This window comes from Oryctolagus cuniculus, chromosome 7, assembly GCF_964237555.1.
Source record: "Oryctolagus cuniculus chromosome 7, mOryCun1.1, whole genome shotgun sequence".
Lineage (NCBI taxonomy): Eukaryota > Metazoa > Chordata > Mammalia > Lagomorpha > Leporidae > Oryctolagus > Oryctolagus cuniculus.
In genome coordinates, this window is record NC_091438.1 from 145,296,993 (window position 1) to 145,312,548 (window position 15,556).

Genomic DNA, 15,556 nt, shown 5'->3' on the forward strand with positions numbered 1-15,556 from the left:
AGGCAGGGGCCCCCTTCACAGCCCTGTTGTAGGCAGTAGGGACAGAAGCTGCACCTCAGAATGGGGTCCAGGGATGATGCTGGTGGTGCGACAGCACTGGCTTTGGGGGCCCCCAGATGGAGGGCAGTGGCACAGCTCTGCCCGCTGGACACTCCAATCTGGGGGTGATGCCAGTGCTGGTTACAGGGTCTTGCTCGCAGGAGTCCCTGTCTGAGGGGTGACGGTACCCAGTCCGGGAGGCCAGTGGACAGAGTCCTGGGAGGCAAGCACAGGCCCCGGACCCTCCAGGCAGGGTAGTTCCTGGGGAGAGGGCAGACTCTGGGTTCGGGCAGGGGCTAAGGGACTGGCCCAGCCTCATCTCAGCCACGCCTACTGCAAACCGAATCATTTCTCTTTCTGGTCATGGTTCCCTTGGGAGATCCTTAAAGTGACTCTTTCCGGCTCCGGAGCCAGGCCGGGGGAGGCCAAGTCTGAGGGCCGTTTCCTTCCTATTTCCAACCTCATTCCCGGATCGTGAGGACAGATTGGGAATGTGCCTGAGTCAGAAAAGTCCCCTTCCAGGAGAGGCCTGATCAGCGCTGGGAGTAAGGCAGCAGGGTGGGGAGGCTCTTCAAAGTGTCACACAGGAGACAGCATGTGCCCCCTCCCTCCCCAGCCATTGCCCATCTCAGCCTTGCCTGAGTCCAGTCTGGTATCCCAGCCACTGCTGTGTGGCCTCCAGCAAGAACTTAACCTCTCTGAGTTTCCTTCCATGTAAAATAGGAACGAGGAGCCCAGCTGTTGTGTGGGGTGAGGGTGCCAAGAAGTGGGGGCTCAGAGGGCACCTGGCCTCTCCATGTGCTCCATGTGCTCCAGGAACCTGGATGGTCCCCCCTCCAGCTTTTCCCTTCCTCTGGCACCTTGCTGATCCCCCTGGCCTGTGTCTTGGTTCTCAGCCCCACTGTCTTGCTCTCAGCTGTTAGCAACAAATCATGTGGACACCTGCGCCAGGCAGAGGGTCAGCCAGGGCTTGGCTCAGCTCAGCCTCCTGGGGGCTGCAGCCAGGAGTGGTGATCACAATAGACTCTAACAGACAGATGAACACAGCAGATGACTTGGAGGGGTGGCGATAGAGGGGGGATGGGAAGCTTCAAAGAGCAAGGGATCTGAGCTGGGCCTGGAGGGGATTTTTGAGACGTGAGAGCGGTAGGACAGGAGGACAGCCAGAGTCTGGGCCAAGAGGTTAGGGAAGGACTTGCCCAGGGGTGGGGGAGGTTCAGGAGAGTGCAGAGAGATGGGGTGCAGAGAAGGAAGGGCCTCAGGCAATAGGTTGGGGGTCTGTTTTAGAAGAAAGAGGGAGGAAGCCCCCTGGCCCGGCTGCCTGGGGCGAGCAAACACACACCACACACACACACACACACACACACACCCTGCACAGAGATGCCAGCAGGGCTCCCCTTTAATCAGGTCTTTCCGTTTTCGGAAAGAATCTCAGGCACAACAATAGCCTGGCTCCGACCTGGCCCTCCCCCAGCGCCCACTGCCCAGATCCCTGCCAGTGCCCACTGCCGGAACTCACTGTGGGAGTCACGGGGTGAGGATGTGCCATTCACTAGTGATTTTTTATCCTGAGCACCTACATGATCATAGTGAAAAATGTAAGATAGGATTTCTTCTCTCTCAGGGTTTATGACCTAGGATCAGAACCGCAAACTGCATATTTCCCAGGTGCTAGGCCCTGAGCTAAGTGCTTTATGCACTGAACCTCACTTTTTTTTTTTTTTTAAGTTTGAAAGGCAGAGTTACAGACAGGCAGAGACAAAGAGAGGTCTTCCATCTGCTGGTTCACTCCCCAAATGGCTGCAATGGCAGGGGCCCAAGCACTTGGGCCATCTTCTACTGCTTTCCCAGGCCATAGCAGAGAGCTGGATCGGAAGTGGAACAGCCAGGACTTGAACCGGGGCCCATATGGGATGCCGGCATGCAGGAGGCAGCTTTATCTGCTATGCCACAGTCTCAGTTCCCTTACTCACTTATTACAAAACCCTAAATGAAGTGGCTATTATAACCATCCCAATGGTATAGGTGGGGGGAAACAGAAGTACAGAGAGGTGAAGTGACTCACCCACGATCACACAGCTTACGGATGGTAGAGCTGGGACCCCAGAGCCAAGACTTGCTACCACGAGGCTGCACCGCCTACCTCCATCCTGTTCAGGCAGGGCTGCAGCAGACCTCTTCTCTGCACCTGCTGGCTTTTCTGCCGTGCTGAGCTCCTGGCTCTGTGGAACTTCGAGTTCCCTGGGCTGAATGAAGCAAGGACCAGAATGAGGGCAGCCCAGTCTGTCTCCACCCAGTTCTCCTCAACCACACCTTGGCCATCTCACCTTCAGCCCCTCCATCTCAACCAGCTCCACCTTCTGCCACTATGATTCTGGGTACCTTTAGTTTGGGTACAAGACACAGTACCATCCCAGCCGGACTAAATAACACAGGGGGCCATATAGAAAAGAGAGGGGTTCCTCATGGAGTGTGCTGGCAAGAAATCTCTCCTCCTTTGACAAATATATCTTCATAATGACAACATTGAGAGAGAAAGTTGGCAAACTATCAAAGGTAACTGAATTTCATTATTACTGAACATGGATGGATGTTTTGTTAAAGGGCCAGCAATGTTCTATGAGTAAGAACAGAACAATTTGAGGGCAGGCATTTGGCCTAGTGGTTAAGATTCCCTTGTCCATATCATAGTGCCTGGGTTGAGTTCTGCCTCTGACTCCCAGTTCCAACTTCCTGCTAATGTGCACCTTAGAAGGCAGAGGGTGGGGCTGGCGCTGTATGACCCTCTGCTATGGCCTGGGAAAGCAGTAGAAGATGGCCCAGGTGCTTGGGCATCTGCATCCACATGGTAGACACGGAAGAGTCTCCTGGCTTCTGGTTGGCTCGGCTCCAGCTGTTGTGGCCATTTGGGGAATGAACCAGCAGATTGAAAGACCTCTCTTTCTCTCCCTCCCTCCCTCCCTCCCTTTTTCTGTAACTCTGCCTCTCAAATAAATAAGTAAATAAATCTTAAAAGAAGAGGAAGAGGAAGAGGAAGAAGAAGGCAGCAGGTGATGGCTCAAGTGGTTGGGCCTTTGTCACTGACCTGAGAGATCTGTATTGAGACCCTGGCTCCTGGCATCAGCCAGGGCAGGGGAGGGCATTGTGAGAATTTAGGCAATGAAATTTTGCAGTTGAGAAGAGCCAGCACTGTGGCACAGCAGGTTAAGGCACGGCCTGTAGTGCTGAGATCCCATATGGGTGCCAGTTCAAGTCCTTGTGGTTCCACTTCCAGTCCAACTCCCTGCTAATGCTCCTGCGAAAGCAGCGATGGTCCCCCTGCACCCACATGGGAGACCCTGAAGAAGCTCCTGGCTTTGGTCTGGCCCATCCTGTGTCTTTGTGCCACCTGGGGAGTGAACCAGCAGATGGAAGGTCTGGATTGCTCTCTGTAACTCTGATTTTCAAATAAATCTTTAAAAAATTTAATTTGGAGAAACTTTGCTCTGCTGAGGTAGTAGTAACTAAAATTGAAAATAAAACTCCTAAAGTAATACTGAAATTGAGGGATGACTAGAATTTTGTATGTTGGCTTCACACATTGAAATGGTGCATATATGATGAAGGGTCCGTACCACAGATCCTAATATTTAATGTCCTCATACACATCCCATCTCAGATCACAATTTTCACCATCTTTTAAAGCAAACCTAGATCTAGCAGTAAAGGAATAGTGCCACCGTGCTTTCTGTATATTATGCCTGTTTTTGGTTTACTGATGTACAAGGGAGGAAAATACCTTGTTTATTGCAGAATGATCCCCATTCTATACTGCTATGGAAAATACCCAGCTACAGACTGGAAGACGAAAGGAAGCAAAAGAATGGGCGCTTCCGTCCGCGAGGATCTACAACTCGCTCTTGCACTCTGGAGTGTCTGACCCACTGCCAGCAGCCACCTGCAGGCCTTTGTGACATTCAGATGGAGACATGAGGCACGGGTGGGGGAGAAACGCCAGCGGTGCTGGTTCTGAGAGCTGATGTTGAGGGATGCAGCTCACACATGCACCCTGCCCTGGATCTCGAGTGACAGATGCCTGTGGGGTCTTTCATAAATTGCTTTTGACAGAGGGGCTTTTTAAGGGACATGGGCCCCCTTGACAGTTTTCAGGGTGGCACTGAGCTATGGTAAGAGAGTTGTTGTGTTGAACTGAAGATACCCAACTATGGGGACTTCCCCTTTTATTACGAAGGAGGGCATTCCCAGAGAAGGTGGAGGTTGAAAGCTGGTTAGATACCCCAACAGGTGGGCATTATAACCACCATCCCTACTATTACTATAGCATGAAACTAACGCTTTGATATTGCTACTGAAATACAGCTGTCACCTTCTCCACTGGCGTCTTTGACTTCTCCATCCTTCCCAGCGCTGCCAACATCCGCAGGATTGCTATTCAGCAGTTTCTCCTCTTTCTTCTGGAACACTTACCCTGATCTTGGCCATCTTTCTCCCACTTGAACCCTGTACTCCCAGAGTGGGGTAACTTGACTCAGGGTGGCACACTTGACTTAGGCCTATGTCCCAAAGCCTTCTCACATTTCTCTGGCTGCAATATTTCCTGCAAAGATGGGCATGGAACTCAAAAGGAGCCAATGAGATACTTGCTGGGACTGCTGAGATGAAGATTCTCTTCCTTGCTGTGCAAGGACCTGGCAATACATCCCTGAGAGTAGAGCCTGTCTGAGGACAGAGGAGACAGAGGAGAAACAGCATGAGAATTGGAGAGGGTGAGGAGAATCTTGATGGCCCGAACCTCCAGTCTGGGATCAGATCTGAAGCAAACCCATCCATAGGCTATGGTTTGAATAAGACCTACACCCCCAAACTGATGCAGGAGCTTAACCCCTAGTGATATCAGCCAGAGGGGTGGTGGGTAGAAACTTTTCTTTTTTTAGGCCAGCGCTACGGCTCACTAGGCTAATCCTCCACCTAGCGGCGCCGGCACACCGGGTTCTAGTCCCGGTCGGGGCGCCGGATTCTGTCCTGGTTGCCCCTCTTCCAGGCCAGCTCTCTGCTGTGGCCCAGGAGTGCAGTGGAGGATGGCCCAAGTGCTTGGGCCCTGCACCCCATGGGAGACCAGGAGAAGCACCTGGCTCCTGGCTTCGGATCAGTGAGGTGCGCTGGCCGCAGCACGCCAGCCGTGGCGGCCATTGGAGGGTGAACCAACGGCAAAAGGAAGACCTTTCTCTCTGTCTCTCTCACTATCCACTCTGCCTGTCAAAAAAAAAAAAAAAAAAAAAAAAAAAAAAGAAACTTTTCTTTTTTTAAAGATTTGTTTATTTAAAAGTCAGAATTACACAGAGAGGAGAGGCAGAGAAAGAGAGGTCTTCCATCCACTGGTTTACTCCCCAGATGACCGCAATGGCCAGCTGCGACAATCCGAAGCCAGGAGCCAGGAGCTTCTTCCGGGTCCCCCATGGGGGTGCAGGGGCCCAAGCACTTGGGCCATCCTCCACTGCTTTCCCAGGCCACAGCAGAGAGCTGGATCGGAAGAGGAGCAGCCGGGACCAGAACCGGCGCCCATATGGGATGCCAGTGTTTCAGACCAGGGTGTTAACCCCCTGCGCCACAGCACCAGCCCCGAAACTTTTTTTTTTTTTTTAAGATTTATTTATTTATTTGAGAGGTAGAGTTACAGAGAGAGAGAGAGAGAGAGAGACAGACAGACAGACAGACAGACAGATTGAGAAAGAGGTCTTCCATGCACAGGTTCATTCCCCAAATGGCTGCAACGGGAGCTGGGCCAATCTGAAGCCAGGAGCTTCTTCTGGGTCTCCCACATGGGTGCAGGAGCCTAAGCACTTGGGCCATCTTCTACTAATTTTCTAGGCCATAGCAGAGAGCTAGATAGGAAGAGGAGCAGCCAGGATATGGACTGCCGCCCATACAGGACATGGGCGCTGCAGGCGGAGGCTTAGTTCACTCTGCCACAGCGCCGGCCCCAGGTGGGTTGTGTGTATGTGTATAAACTTAATTTGTTCATGGTGTTTAGAGGTGGGGGCTTTGGAAAGTTATTAGATTAGATGAGTTCATTAGGGTGGGCCCCCATGACAGAATCCTGGTGGCTTTATAGGGCTTGGAGGAGACCACACAGGTAGGGCGTTAGTGTGCTCCCTATTTGTGTGATGTTCTATGCTGCCTTGCAACTCTGTTAACAGGAAGCTATCACCAGATGAGCACTCCAGAACCATGAGCCAAAATAAATCTCTTTTCTTTTTAACATTAGCCTGCCTCAGGTATTTTGTTAGAATACCAGAGAGCTGACTATCATACATGGGCTTTACAGTTAGGTAAGTAAATACATTTTCCTTCTTTTTTTTTAAAAAAATTTTTAAAGATTTTATTTATTTATTTAATAGGTAGAGTTATAGACAGAAAGGTTTTCCATCCTCTGGTTCACTCCCCAAATGGCTGCAACAGCCAGAGCTGGGCTGATCTGAAGCCAAGAGCCAGGAGCTTCTTCCAGGTCTCCCAAGCTGGTGCAGGGGCCCAAGCACTTGGACCAACTTCTACTGCTTTCCCAGGCACATTAGCAGGGAGCTGGGTCAGCAGAGGAGCAGCCAGAACCTGAAATGACGCCCATAGCAATGCTGGCGCCCCAGGAGGAGGCTTAGCCTACTGTACCACTCCACTAGCCCTAGATTTTCTTTTGACTTAACCCTGTTGGGCTGATTTATCAGCTGCTTGCAACAAAAATAAACCTGAAGGAAACACATCAGTTTCTCCAAAACTAGGGAGTTTCTCCAAAAGTTGGCTATTCCTGTAACACTGAGCACGGGCAGCTCAGCCGGCTCACCATGAAGACCCGTCTGCCCAGTGCTCTCTCTGGGGCGCTGATCAAAGAGCCCTCGGTTCGTGGCAAAGCTGTCTGGGTGAGCAATAGTGCTCTTAAGGAGTCAGGAAACCTCTGGTTCTGACTCTTGTTCCGGAACAAGTCAACTTTCTCTCTCAGGTCTCTGATCTACTAAAAAGAGGGAAGTTAATTAGACATGTTGTCCCCAAATGCCTTTCCTTAGGTGGATTCCAGTTGGTTCCATAAATAAAGCCACTTGGGGAACTTGTTAACAAGTCAGATGCCAAACTCCAACCTTTGGAGAACCTCTAGTTGATTTGGGGTGGAATCAAAGAGGAAAAAAATTAACACAGGCTGAATCTATTGGTATGAGTGCCTTTATTAGAGAATCTTAATTTATTATTTTTCTTTCTTTTTAAAATATTGCTTATTATTTATTTTATTTTTTAAAAAAGATTTTATTTATTTACTTGAGAGGTAGAGTTAGATGGGGGAGAGAGAGAGAGAGAGAGAGAGAGAGAGAGAGAGAGAGACTTCCTTCCATTGGTTCACTCCCAAAATAGCAGCAATGGCTGAAACTGCTCCGATCCAAAGCCAGGAGCCAGGAGCTTCCTCCGGGTCTCCCACAAGGGTGCAGGGGCCCAAGTGCTTGGGCCATCTTCTACTGCTCTCCCAGGCCATAGCAGAGAGCTGGATTGGAAGAGGAGTAGCCAGGACTAGAACCGGCTCCCATTTGGGATGCCAGAGCTTCAGGCAGAAGATTAACCTGCTGCGCTACAGCACCAGCCCCGCTTATTATTTATTTTCATCTACTTGAAAGGCAACCAAAAGAGAAAGAGACTGAGAGAGAGAGAGAGCAAGAGCACTTCTACCCTCTGTTTCACTTCACATCAGCCTGGGCTTGGCTGGGCTGGAGCCAGGGACCTGGAGCTCCATCTGGGTCTCCCATATAGGTGGCAGGGGCCCAAACACTTGAGCCGTCACCTGCTGCTTCCCAGGGTGTGCATTAGCTGGAAGTTAGATTAGAAACAGAGAGGAGACTTGATCTCAGGTGTTCTGATATGGGATGGAGGTGTCCAAGCAATGTCTTAACCTGCTGCAACATGACGCCCACTCACCAGAAATTCTTAATGTGTTGCTTCTTGCAGCTGAGAATAGCTTCAACAGTTGGCATGTTTGCGTGGCTGGAACTAGTGCTTAGCAGGACTGATATCAGTGAGGCTGAGATAGCAATATATCCCTGGCTAAAGTCCTGACGTCTAAGAAAAACAGGAATGTCACATATGTCCTCTAATTCCACTGAGCACATGTGTCACCTTGGCCCTGTGGAAAGTGTTAGTGAGAGCAGTGTCAGCATCCTTGAAAATGTTGCCTGTGTTAGGGCCGGCACTGTGGTGCAGCGGGCATCCCATATGGGCGCCAGTTCTAGTCTCCGCTGCTCCTTTTCTGATCCAACTCTGCTGTGGCCTGGGAAAGCAGAAGATGGCCCAAGTCCTTGGGCCCCTGCACCCTTGTGGGAGACCCGGAAGAAGCTCCTGGCTCCTGGCTTCGGATCAGCACAGCTCTGGCTGTTGCAGCCATCTGGGAGTGAACCAATGGATGGAAGCCCTCTCTCTGTAACTCTGTCTTTCAAATAAATAAAATAATTTTTTAAAAAAAATGAAAATGTTGTCTGTGGGTGTCTTTTGGAGCTTGGGTATATTGGAAGAGGCCACACTCAGATGGGCACCCTGACCTCGTGAGGATGAGGGGGTCCCAGAGAGGCAGAGCCGAGGCAGGCTGAGCTGCTCGAGTCGAGGGGGCTTCACTGCACAGGATGCCGTGATAACCCCCACACTGTGACTGGCAGGGGGTTTTAATCCGATTGCTCCCAGAATGAAACAGGTGAGCAGCTTGTTGAATATTGTTGAGTTTGCACAGAAACACTCTCTGGCTTATGGCCAGAAGCCTAACTTCAGTCGTTGTCATAATGGATGGAGCAGCTCAGGCCCCCTGCTGATTTCTAGCTCTAAGCCAGTTCATAGACCTGAGCCCTGATGGAGTGGGAGAGGGAGGTCAGGCCCCTTAAGGAAGGATTACTTGACACTGGGTAGATTAACATTATCATCTGGGAACCTAAGATTCACATGTCGCAAACTAAACCATTGATCTGATCTGCTCCCCCGCCCCCCCGGCCAAGTCTGCTCCACCACCATCGCCGTCCTCCTCTCAGGGATCCTTCCCCAACTCAGCATCCTTCCTGTTGCTCAGGCCAAAACCCTCGGGGCACCCTTAGACACATCTTTTTCTCTCACATCCCATACCTAGTCCGTCAGCAGTATCTACTGGCTCTATCTTCAGAATCCATCCAGATGTAGGTCACTTTCGGTCTGTCCCACTCCCACCACCCTGGGCCAAGCCACCATCATCTCTGGCCTGGGTTATTGCAATAGTTTCTGATAAGTCTCCCTTTTCCTTGCCTCCTCCAGGAATTTAGCCTGGCAGTTAAGACATCTGTGTCCCTTTCCAGAGTACCCGAGTTCGATATCTCACTCCAGCTACTGGCTCCAGCTTCACTCCATAGTCATGCAGACCCTGGGAGGCAGCAGTGATGGCTCAAGTAATTGGGTCCCTGCCACCCATATGGGTGACCTGGATTCAGTTCCTGGCTTCTGGCCTAGTCCCAGCCCAGCTCTGGCTGTTATAGGCATTTAGGATAAAACCAGCAGATGGGAGCGCTCTGTCTCTGTGTTTCTATCTCTGTGCCTCCCAATTACATTAATTCATTTAATTAATTTGGGGCCAGCATTGTGGCATAGCAGGTTAAGCCTCCATCTGTGAGGCCAGCATCCCATATGGGCACTGGTTTGAGACCCGGCTGCTCCACTTCAGATCCAGCTCCCTGTTAATGTGCCTGGAAAACGGCAGGTGACACCTCAAGTACTTGGATCCTTGCAATCCATGCAGGAGACCTGGATAGAGTTGGGGCTCCTGGCTTCAGTCTGGACAAGCTTTGGCCTTGTGGCCATTTGGGAGAGTGAACCAGTGGATGGAAGATCTTACTCTCTCTCTGTATCTGCCTTTCAAATGAATTCAACCTAGCCATCTTCTGCTGCTTTTCTGAGGCTCATTAGCAGGGAGCTAGATTGGAAGTGGTGTAGCCGGGAATCAAACCGGTGCCCACACGGGGCCCATATAGGATGCTGGTGTCGCAGACAGCAGCGTAACAGCACTGGCCTCATAAATAATTCTTTATGTGTGTGTGTATATATATGTGTGTGTGTGTATTTATATATATATAAAGAAATGAAGGGTCTTGGGGACCAGGGAATGTATGAGGGGACTTCTAAAAGTTTGTGGACAAGTAGAAGTAAAAGATAAGTTGGGGCAGATATTTTGTTAAGTGGTTAAGACACCACCTGGGATGCGTGCATCTCCATATCAGAGTGTCTGAGGTTCCAGCTCCACTTCCACTTCCAAATTTCTAGATGTGCACTGTGGGAAACAGCAGATGATGGCTCAAGTACTTGAGTCCCTGCCACCCACAAAGGAGGCTCAGATGGAGTTCCCAGCTCCTGGCTGCAGCCTGGCCCACTGCTGGCTGTTTCAGGCATTTGGGGGGTAAACCAAGGGATGGACGATTTCTCTCTGTCTCTCTCTGTCTTCTGCTTTTCAAATAAAATGAAAATAAAGAAATGAAAAAAATTTAAAGATTATTTTGATGCACAAATATTTTGAAACCCATGTATAGTTTTTTCAAAATATGCATTTTCTGTGAACATTTTTAAAAATATTTATTTGTTTATTTGAATGGCAGAGTTATAGAGAGACAGAGGCAAAGAGAGAGAGAGAGAGAGAAATAGAGGTCTTCCATCTGCTCGTTCACTCCCCAAATGGCCACATCGGCTGGAGCTATACCGATCCGAAGCCAGGAGCCAGGAGCTTCTGCCAGGTCTCCCACACAGGTGTAGGGGCTCAAGCACTGGGCCACCTTCCACTGCTTTCCCAGGCCATTGCAGAGAGCTGCATCAGAAGTGGAGCAGCCAGGACTCAAGCCAGTGCCCATATGGGATGCCGGCACCGCAGGTGGTGGCTTTACCCGCTATGCCACAATGCTGGCCCCTCCAAGAACATTTTGAGGACCTCATGAATGAAAGGATTTAAAAACAATTTTTACACCAGATAAACATTCCATTTTTCCATGAACTCTTTAAGGTCCCCTGGTGAACCCGGGACACAGAAGGCCTTCCAAAGCCAGACAGTTCCTTCCCTGGCCAGTGAGTGCCAGGAACACCTGCTACAAGGGCCTGGGAAGACACTGAAAACCCAGCCCCCTTCTGGCTAGATGTGACTCTTAGAACCCTTCTGGTCATCTCGGCACCAGGGGAGGGCAAGTTTTAGGAAAACAGCGGGCCGAGGGCAGGGACCCCTCGGGTCCTTTACTCATTATGCACATTTATCTGCTGCTCATGTGGCTGTTGCCTTCTTCAGGGTCTGCTTCAGGGTGGAGAGCCACCTTACCCAAGGTCACACTCTCCCCAGGTAGCCCAAATCTGACGATTGAGCAAGGCTGGGAATAAAGGTCTGGCCTTCTGGCACAAGGCATAACACTGATGGGCAACCCGCTGCAGGCATAGGCTGAGCCACAGACCTTTCTGTGGCACCTTATCCCCCTAAAGAAGAAGACAGCAGTGTAGGGACCAAAGAGTGGAATCAAGTGACTCCACTTGTGGTCACTCCAAGGACCCACTGGGAGACTTTGTATTTCCCAGGCTGCAACTTCTGAGGTCATGGTCCTCAGATGGGACACATTTTTACTAAATAGAGTTGCAATGCACTAAGAGCTGCGTGTTTCTCCTGGGTGCACTGAGCTCCTGTGTCCAGGGACCAGCAGGCACAAGGAGGGGTCATGGATCCCTGTCTTGGAGTGAAGGTTTCACCCTGATTCTAAATAGGGAGAAGGCTGCTGTCACCCAGTGGGGACAGCCACACGAGTGTGGATCCCAGGTGATCTACTTGGGGGCTTCTGGGCAGGCCCTTGCCTGGCTGCAGCTGTGAGAGCTGGCAATGCTGCCCTGGCCTGAGGAGGGTGTGAGGAGCAGGTACACGGGCTCTTGGGGGGAGGGTCTGGCTCATGCCTCTATGTGAGTCATGGAGCCCGCAGAGTGGTGGTTGAGGGAGAGGGGCATCTAGGGTAGATGGTGGGGTGCTGGTAATATAATCAACTGCAGCTGCAGCCCCACTGCAGTGGTGGAGGCTGTGGCAGCTCCCATCAGCACTCCTCCTCCCCACAGGAAGGAGCTGACAGATCCAGAGGGAGCTGCTGGATAACCTATGGGATGGTGGTGGACAGCGGCCTTCTGGAAGCACCTGGCTGCCACCTGGGGTGAGTGTGGCCAGCAGTGACCTGCAGTTGTCACCTCCAGGGTCTATCTCAGCTGCCCAGAGCCCCCTACCCTGGGTCACACCCTTCCCAGGGCAAGGTGGCCAGTATCTGGTGATTGAGGGAGGAGGCGTATGAAGATAGGAGTCTCATCACCTTTGACCTTCGGACTCGCGGCAGTCACTCCTGGGCTCTGAGCCAGGCAGGCGGCCAGGCTTTTGCAGGCTGCACTGCAGACCCCTTCTGTCTCGGCGCATGCTGTCAGGGAGCCCAGGTGTGACGCCAGCAGTGCGTCACTGAGGACGGCTCAGTCCCAGGAGCAGCTGGGCCTCTCTCCAGCAGCTCTTCGCAGACCCCACACTCCTGCAGCGCCCCTCCTTCTGCTCTTTTAGAAATTAGGCGTCCTTTCCCACTGCTCCCTTCGACACTCCTTCTACAAATGGGTATCAAGCACCCACTAGTTCCAGAGCCACGATCTTTTTTTTTTTTTTAATTTATTTTTATTTATTTGAAAGTCAGAGTTACAGAGAGGGAAGGAAGGAAGGACAGAGGGAGGAAGTGGTGGGGGATCTTCTATCTTCTGGTTCACTTCCCAAATGGCTGCAATAGCCAGGGCTGGGCCAGGCAGAAGCCAGGAGCCAGGGCCTTCTTTTGGGTCTCCCATGTGGGTGTAGGGACCCAAGCACTTGGGCCATCCTCTGCTGTTTTCCCAGGCACATTAGCATGGAGCTGGATCAGAAGTGGAACAGCCAGGACTCCAACTGGCACCCATATGGGGAGCCGGCATCTCAACCAGCAGGTTTACCCACTGTGCCACAATGCTGACCCTCCCCTGATCATTTTGAATTTGTGTGCTGGAAGCACCTGGACTTGAGGTCTGCTCCCTCTTTGGACTCCCGAGGTTCAAACCATCGCAAGAGGCTGCCCTTGCCACCGCGGGTGGTCATGGAGAAGGAAGCCTTGCCCAAGACCTGCTTAGTACTGCCCCCTGGGACCAGTGGTGAACGGTTCACCAGTTAGACTGTGCCTAACCAGAGAGGCACAGACTACAATGACTTTTACTTCCAGAATTATCTCAATCTACCCTACAAGATCTATAGAAAGTAAGTGTGTGGCATTGGGGGAATATAGAGACTCGGTTTACCCAAGTTGGGGAGAGGTTTACCCAAGGTCACCAAAAGGCAAGTCTGATGGGATTTGAGCAGGGCAGTCCAGGTTCGTCCACCAGAGGGCAGGCGGCACCCTCCCAGGAGTCTTCCACCGCCTCTCTCCCTAGCTCTGCACTCCCAGCTGGCCGGGGTACTGCGTTCCACCTGGTGACCACTCCCACAATTCTTCACCTTGACAGTCAGTGTTGTGAAATACTCATTAACTAACAACAGCCATCATTCCTGCGTTTATAATGTTCCCTATGGTTTCTGAAGTCACACATGGTATTCATTTGGTTCGCAAAGCAACTTGGAAACAAGTATCTACTATTACAGCTATTTTTTCAGAAGGGGTAGTGGAGGCTCACAGCTTAAGTGGCTGGGTCCAGATCACACTGTAAGTTACTGCTGCTGCTGCTCTCACCAAGCGCCAAGGATGATGTTAAAGGTTAAGCGACTTGTGGAGTCATTAAGACAGTGAAGAGCTGTATTGACATGGGGAAGACAGATGACGAACATGATAGAGTTGATTAATTGCACAGTTCAAATATTTCAAGTCCTCATTGAATTTTTGTTTATCAACTTAATTTATCAATTACTGAGAGAGAGCTGTTAAAATATCCCACCATGGCAGATTTGTCCCTTTTCCCTGTAGCATTTTGGGGCTGTGTTATTAGATGACATTGGTTTAGAAATGCTAGTGCTCTCTCTGCTGAATTTAACTTTTATCATTAGAGACTATCTCTAGTGATGCTTTTGGCTTTAATATAGCTATTTCATCTTCTTTTTTTTGGCCTAGTATTCTTCCCCAAAATTTGTCAATCTGTGTTCTTATATTTTGGATCTTTGTAAATAGATCATTTTTTATTTGATCTGACATCTTTTATCTTTGGAGAATTTGGCCCATTTAAATAGACTGATACATTTTTATTTCTCACCTATAATACTGTGTATTATTTTTATTAAACTTTTCCTCCTCTCTCTCTCTCTCTTTTTAAAGATCAATTCACTTATTTCTTTGAAAGTCATAGTTACACAGAGAGAGGAGAGGCAGAGAGAGAGAGAGAGAGAGAGAGAGAGAAGTCTTCCATCTGTTGGTCTACTCCCCAACTGGCTGCAATGGCCAGAGCTGGGCCGATCTGAAGCCAGGAGCCAGAATCTTCCTCCGGGTCTCCCACGTGGGCACAGGGGCCCAAGGACTTTGGCCATCTTCTACTGCTTTCCCAGGCCACAGCAGAGACCTGGATGGGAAGTGGAGCAGCTGGGACTTGAACCAGTGCCCACATGGGATGCCGGAACTGCAGGCGGCAGTTTCACCCACTACGCCACAGCACCGGCCCTTCCTCTCTCCTTTTTAAAAACACTTTTTGGGGGACTGATGTGGGGCAGTGGGTTAAGCCACTGCTTTGGACACCAATCTCATATTAGGGAGCCAGTTTGAGTCCCAGCTGCTTCCAATCCAGCTCCCTGTTAATACACCTGGGAAGGCAGCAGATAATGGCCGAAGTACTTGGGTCCCTGCCACCCATGTGGAGACAGGATGGAGGTTCCTGACTCCTGGCTTTGGCCTGGCCTGGCCCTGGCTGTTGCAGACATTTGGTGGAGTAAAACAGCAGACAGAAGATTCATTCTCTCTGTCTCTCTGTCTCTCTCTGTCTCTCTCATGCTCTGCTTTTCAAATAAGTAAATAATAAATTTTTTTTTTTGACAGGCAGAGTGGACAGTAAGAGAGACAGAGAGAAAGGTCTTCCTTTTCCATTGGTTCACCCCGCAATGGCCACTGCGGCTGGCACAGGTGCTTCTCCTGTTCTCCCATGCGGGTGCAGGGCCCAAGCACTTGGGCCATCTTCCACTGCACTCCCAGGCCACAGCAGAGAGCTGGCCTGGAAGAGGAGCAACCAGGACAGAATCCAGCACCCCAAGTGGGACTAGACCCCGGAGTGCCAGCGCCACAGGTGGAGGATTAGCCTAGTGAGCCGCGGTGCTGGCCAATAAGAAATCTTTTTAAAAAAGGATAAAAATATGTTTTGGATTAATTTTCTTCCCCCATTTTTGAATTTATTTCTTCTATATTTTAGTTTCTTTGCAACTCCCATAAGTAATTTTCCACTAATGGGTAGAATCACTGGATTTTAGAGCTGGAAGTTCTCACAGAAGTCATATCTACTTAGTGCA

The 15,556-nt window shown here is 50.5% G+C and overlaps 1 protein-coding gene across 6 annotated transcripts in view; it reads right to left on the minus strand.

The window, feature by feature from the left end:
* Positions 1-15,556, minus strand: part of FAM110D (family with sequence similarity 110 member D) — a 41,662-nt gene that overhangs the window by 4,243 nt on the left and 21,863 nt on the right. For 2 of the 6 annotated variants that reach the window (XM_051856866.2, XM_051856865.2), the window contains one exon: positions 2,183-2,285. The exons of 3 other annotated variants lie outside the window; for them this stretch is intronic. The gene's annotated coding sequence lies outside the window, so the exon portion shown is untranslated. Of the gene's footprint in view, positions 1-2,104; positions 2,286-15,556 lie in introns of all 6 variants that reach the window. One more of the 6 variants, XM_070079043.1, reaches the window with a different exon arrangement.